Source organism: Ranitomeya imitator, chromosome 4 (assembly GCF_032444005.1).
Source record: "Ranitomeya imitator isolate aRanImi1 chromosome 4, aRanImi1.pri, whole genome shotgun sequence".
Classification (NCBI taxonomy): Eukaryota; Metazoa; Chordata; class Amphibia; order Anura; family Dendrobatidae; genus Ranitomeya; species Ranitomeya imitator.
Window position 1 is genome coordinate 531,302,591 of NC_091285.1, and position 6,590 is coordinate 531,309,180.

Here is a 6,590-nt window from a genome sequence, read left to right on the forward strand (position 1 = left end):
GCTCCTTCCCTTCCGAGCTCTCCCATGCGCCCAAACAGTGCTTCCCCCCCACATATGGGGTATCAGCGTACTCAGGACAAATTGGACAACAACTTTTGGGGTCCAATTTATCCTGTTACCCTTGTGAAAATACAAAACTGGGGACTAAAAAATCATTTTTGTGAAAAAAAAAAGAATTTTTATTTTCACGGCTCTGCGTTATAAACTGTAGTGAAACACTTGGGGGCTCAAAGCTCTCAAAACACATCTATATAAGTTCCTTAGGGGGTCTACTTTCCAAAATGGTGTCACTTGTGGGTGGTTTCAATGTTTAGGCACATCAGGGGCTCTCCAAACGCAACATGGCGTCCCATCTCAATTCCAGTCAATTTTGCATTGAAAAGTCAAATGGCGCTCCTTCCCTTCCGAGCTCTGCCATGCGCCCAAACAATGGTTTACACCCACATATGGGGTATCAGCGTACTCAAGACAAATTGCACAACAAATTTTGTGTCTAATTTCTTCTCTTACCCTTGGGAAAATAAAAAATTGGGGGCAAAAAGATCATTTTTGTGAAAAAAATATGATTTTTTATTTTTACGGCTCTGCATTATAAACTTCTATGAAGCACTTGTTGGGTCAAAGTGCTCACCACACATCTAGATAAGTTCCTCAAGGGGTCTACTTTCCAAAATGGTGTCATTTATGGGGGGTTTCAATGTTTAGGCACATCAGGGGCTCTCCAAACGCAACATGGCGTTCCATCTCAATTCCAGTCAATTTTGCATTGAAAAGTCAAATGGCGCTCCTTTCCTTCCGAGCTCTGCCATGCGCCCAAACAGTGGTTTATCCCCACATATGGGGTATCAACGTACTCGGGACAAATTGTACAACAACTTTTGGGGTCCATTTTCTCCTGTTACCCTTGGTAAAATAAAATAAATTGGAGCTGAAATAAATTTTGTGTGAAAAAAAGTTAAATGTTCATTTTTATTTAAACATTCCAAAAATTCCTGTGAAACACCTGAAGGGTTAATAAACTTCTTGAATGTGGTTTTGAGCACCTTGAGGGGTGCAGTTTTTAGAATGGTGTCACACTTAGGTATTTTCTATCATATAGACCCCTCAAAATGACTTCAAATGAGATGTGGTCCCTAAAAAAAAATGGTGTTGTAAAATTGAGAAATTGCTGGTCAACTTTTAACCCTTATAACTCCGTGACAAAAAAAAATTTTGGTTCCACAATTGTGCTGATGTAAAGTAGACATGTGGGAAATGTTACTTATTAAGTATTTTGCATGACATATCTCTATGATTTAAGGGTATAAAAATTCAAAGTTGGAAAATTGCAAAATTTTCTAAATTTTTGCCAAATTTCCGTTTTTTTCTCAAATAAACGCAAGTTATATCGAATAAATTTTACCACTAACATGAAGTAAAATATGTCATGAGAAAACAGTGTCAGAATCGCCAAGATCCGTTGAAGCGTTCCAGAGTTATAACCTCATAAAGGGACAGTGGTCAGAATTGTAAAAATTGGCCCGGTCATTAACGTGCAAACCACCCTCGGGGCTTAAGGGGTTAAAGTAATGATGGCCACTCGTTTTTCTTTACTTAGCTGCTTTTTTCTTGCCATAATACAAATTCTAGCAGTCTATTCAGTAGGACTATCAGCTGTGTATCCACCAGACTTCTGCACAACACAACTGATGGTCCCAATTCCATTTATAAGGGAAGAAATCCCACTTATTAAACCTGACAGGGCACACCTGTAAACTGAAAACCATTTCCAGTGACTACCTCTTGAAGCTCATCAACAGAATGCCAAGAGTGTGCATATCAGTCATCAAAGCAAAAGGTGGCTACTTTGAAGAAGCTAGAATATAAGACATAATTTCAGTTGTTTCACACTTTTTAGTTAAGTATATAATTCCACACCATATGTGTTAATTCATGTTTTGATGCCTTCAGTGTGAATGTACATTTTTCATAGTCCTGAAAATACAGAAAAATCTTTAAATGAGGTGTGTCCAAACTTTTGGTCTGTACTGTATATATATTCACTGCTCAAAAAAATAAAGGGAACACAATAGAATATGTTTTGGTCACTTTTGAATGTTGGTTGTGCTTTCACACTCGTGGTAGCATGAGACGGACTCTACAACCCACAAGAGTGTCTCAGGTAGTGCAGCTCATCCAGGATGGCACATCAATGCGAGCTGTGGCAAGAAGGTTTGCTGTGTCTGTCGGTGTAGTGTCCAGAGGCTGGAGGCACTATCAGGAGACAGGCCAGTACACCAGGTGTCATGGAGGGGGCCGTAGGAGGGCAACAACCCTGCAGCAGGACTGCTACCGTAGCCTTTGTGCAAGGAGGAACAGGAGGAGCACTGCCAGAGCCCTGCAAAATGACCTCCAGGAGGCCACAAATGTGCATGTGTCTGCACAAACAGAAACCGACTCCATGAGGATGGTCTGAGTGCCCAACGTCCACAGATGGGGGTTGTGCTCATAACCCAACACCATGCAGGACGCTTGGCATTTGCCACAGAACACCAGGATTGGCAAATTCGCCACTGGCACCCTGTGCTCTTCACAGAGGAAAGCAGGATCACACTGAGCACATGTGACAGAGTCTGGAGACGCCGTGGAGAGTGATCTGCTGCCTGCAACATCCTTCAGCATGACCGGTTTGGCAGTGGGTCAGTAATGGTGTGGGGTGTCATTTAGGGCATTCCTCGAGGGCTGCAAACAGGTCATGTTTTCAGGATTTCCTTGTACTGCACAGGTGATAATTTAATCACCTACACACATAATGATTGCAGCACCCTGTGCAATGCTAAAGGTACCGTCACACATAACGATTTCTTTAACAATATTGTTGCTTTTTGTGACGTAGCAATGATATCGTTAACAAAATCGTTATGTGTGACGGCGACCAACGATCAGGCCCCTGCTGGGAGATCGTTGGTCGCTGGGAATGATCAGGACCTTTTTTTTGGTCGCTGATCACCCGCTGTCATCGCTGAATCGGCGTGTGTGACGCCGATCCAGCGATGTGTTCACTGGTAACCAGGGTAAACATCGGGTTACTAAGCGCAGGGCCGCGCTTAGTAACCCGATGTTTACCCTGGTTACCATTGTAAATGTGAAAAAAAAAAAACAGTACATACTTACATTCCGGTGTCTGTCACGTTCCTCGCCGTCAGCTTCCCGCACTGACTGTGAGCGGCGACCGTAAAGCATAGCGGTGACATCACCGCTGTGCTCTGCTTTACGGCCGGCCCTCACAGTCAGTGCGGGAAGCTGACGGCGAGGAACGTGACAGACACCGGAATGTAAGTATGTACTGTTTTTTTTTTTCACATTTACAATGGTAACCAGGGTAAACATCGGGTTACTAAGCGCGGCCCTGCGCTTAGTAACCCGATGTTTACCCTGGTTACCCGGGGACTTCGGCATCGTTGGTCGCTGGAGAGCTGTCTGTGTAACAACTCTCCAGCGACCACACAATGACTTACCAACGATCACAGCCAGGTCGTATCGCTGGTCGTGATCGTTGGTAAATCGTTTAGTGTAACGGTACCTTAAGGAAATCTTGAAAACACGCATGGTTTGCGGCCCTCGAGGAATGCACTTTGACACCCCTGATTTAGGGTATGTGCACACGTATCTGAGAGGACTGCGGATTTTTCTGCAGCGGATTTGGAAAAACTGCAGTCCAAAACCGCTGCGGTTTTTACTGCGGATTTACCACGGTTTCTATTGCAGTTTCTGCTGCGGGTTTACACCTGTAGTTTTCTATTGGATCAGGTGTAAACCCGCAGCGGAATCCGCACAAAGAATTGACATGCTGCGGAATGTAACCGCTGCGTTTCCACGCGTTTTTTTCCGCAGCATGTGCACTGCGGTTTTCATTTGCCATAGGTTTACATTATACTGTAAACTCATGGGAAACCGCTGCGGATCCGCAGCAAAAACCGCAGCGTGTGCACATACCCTTATTTGGAGTGCTGCACAGCCCTCCATGTGCTTGTCAGAGGTAGCCTGACTGCCATTAGGTACCGAAATTAGATCCTCAGACCCCTTTTGGGACCATATGCTGGTGCGGTTGGCCCTGGGTTCCTCCTAATGCAGGGGACAATGCCTGACCTCATGTGGCTGGAGTGTGTCAGCAGTTCCTGCAAGAAGAAGGCATTGAAGCTATGGACTGGCCCGCCCGTTCCCCAGACCTGAATCCAATTGAACACATCTGGGACATCATGTCACGCATCATCCATTAACGTCACGTTGCACCACAGACTGTCCAGGAGTTGGCGGATGCTTTAGTCCAGGTGTGGGAGGAGATCCCTCAGGAGACCATCCACCACCTCATCAGTAGCATGCCCAGGCGTTGTAGGGTGATCATACAGAAACGTGGAGGCCACACACACTACTGAGCATCACTTCCTTGTCTTGAGGCATTTCCACTGAAGTTGGATCAGCCTGTAACTTCATTTTCCACTTTGATTTTGAGCATCATTCCAACGCTAGACCTCCATGGGATATTATTAGTGATTTACGTTTATCACTTTTTAGGTTTTATTGTTCTCTACACATTCCACAAAGTAATAATAATATAATAATAATTTTTATTTATATAGCGCCAACATATTCCGCAGCGCTTTACAAATTATAGAGGGGACTTGCACAGACAATAGACATTACAGCATAACAGAAATACAGTTCAAAACAGATACCAGGAGGAGTGAGGGCCCTGCTCGCAAGCTTACAAACTATGGGGAAAAGGGGAGACACGAGAGGTGGATGGTAACAATTGCTTTAGTTATTCGGACCGGCCATAGTGTAAGGCTCGGGTGTTCATGTAAAGCTGCATGAACCAGTTAACTGCCTAAGTATGTAGCAGTACAGACACAGAGGGCTATTAACTGCATATAGTGAACGCGAACATGATGCGAGGAACCTGATTGTTTTTTTTGTTTTTTTTTTTATAAATAGGCCACACAGGGATCGTTAGGTTAATGCATTGAGGCGGTAGGCCAGTCTGAACAAACGAGTTTTTAGGGTACGCTTAAAACTGTGGTGATTGGGGATTAATCGTATTAACCTAGGTAGTGCATTCCAAAGAATCGGCGCAGCACGTGTAAAGTCTTGGAGACGGGAGTGGGAGGTTCTGATTATTGAGGATGCTAACCTGAGGTCATTAGCGGAGCGGAGGGCACGGGTAGGGTGGTAGACTGATACCAGGGAGGAGATGTAGGGTGGTGCTGAGCCATGGAGTGCTTTGTGGATGAGGGTAGTAGTTTTGTACTGGATTCTGGAGTGGATGGGTAACCAGTGTAATGACTGGCACAAGGTAGAGGCATCGGTGTAACGGTTGGTGAGGAATATGATCCTGGCAGCAGCATTCAGGACAGATTGGAGCGGGGAAAGTTTGGTAAGAGGGAGGCCGATTAGTAGAGTCCTCCATAGTACACGCCTGCGCAAGGTAAGATTGCCTTGTGCAGGCGTGTACTACAGAAAACAGAGAATGAACTACAATCCAATATTGCAGCCAGCATGCAGCCAGCGGGTAAGGAAAGGGTGAATCAAACACCCAAAAACCCCGCCTCCATGGCTGAAGATTGTTCCCTCCAAATTCAGGTGACAGTGTCCCTTTAATAATGGAGTGCTGCCTCTTTTTTTGAATCTCTCTCTCTCTCTATATATGCCTATACTGTGTATACATTTATTTGATCTAATCTAACCTGTCAGTGTGATTTTATTATACACCGCACTGAATTGCCGATTTTTCTAAAGGACACCGATGCGTAGTTCTCGCAAGTCACACTGGTGGTCTGTGTGGTGTCCGGGTTTTTCTCGCACCCATAGACTTTCATTGGCGATTCTCGGCCGATATAGAGTGAAAATCGCAGCATGCTGCGATTTCCTTCGCACGTATAAGGGTATGTGCACACGATGCGGAAAACGCTGCGGATCCGCAGCAGTTTCCCATGAGTTTACATTACAATGTAAACCTATGGGAAACAAAAAAACGCTGTGCACATGCTGCGGAAAAAAACGCGTGGACATGTAGCGGTTTACATTCCGCAGCATGTCAATTCCTTCTGCGGATTCCGCAGCGGTTTTACAGCCGCTCCTATAGAAAACCGCAGTTGTAAAACCGCAGTGAAATCCACAGAAAAACCACGGTAAATCCGCGATAAATCTGCAGCAAAAACGCAGCGTTTATGCCCTGCAGATTTATCAAATCCGCTGCGGAAAAATCCACAGTGGACCATTATACGTGTGCACATAGCCTAATACGGCCGAGAAAAAAACTGAAGATGGAAGCTGCCCCATAGATTAACAGTGGTTCAAGTGCCATGCGATTTTTTTTTTTTATATCACAGCACTCGTATACGATAGTGTGACTCCGGCCGTTCCATGTTTACCGGCGGTACCGGAAATATCAGGAAGTGTGAAATTGGCCTAAAATAAAATATATAATACGTGTGCATGCCTGTGTCATCATTGCTTTATCATAGACCTGTTTACCGCTAGTACTAGTGGTACTTAGTAAAGCCCAGGAGAGCTGAAACAAATGCCCAAAACAAAGATGGACGTCACGTCCC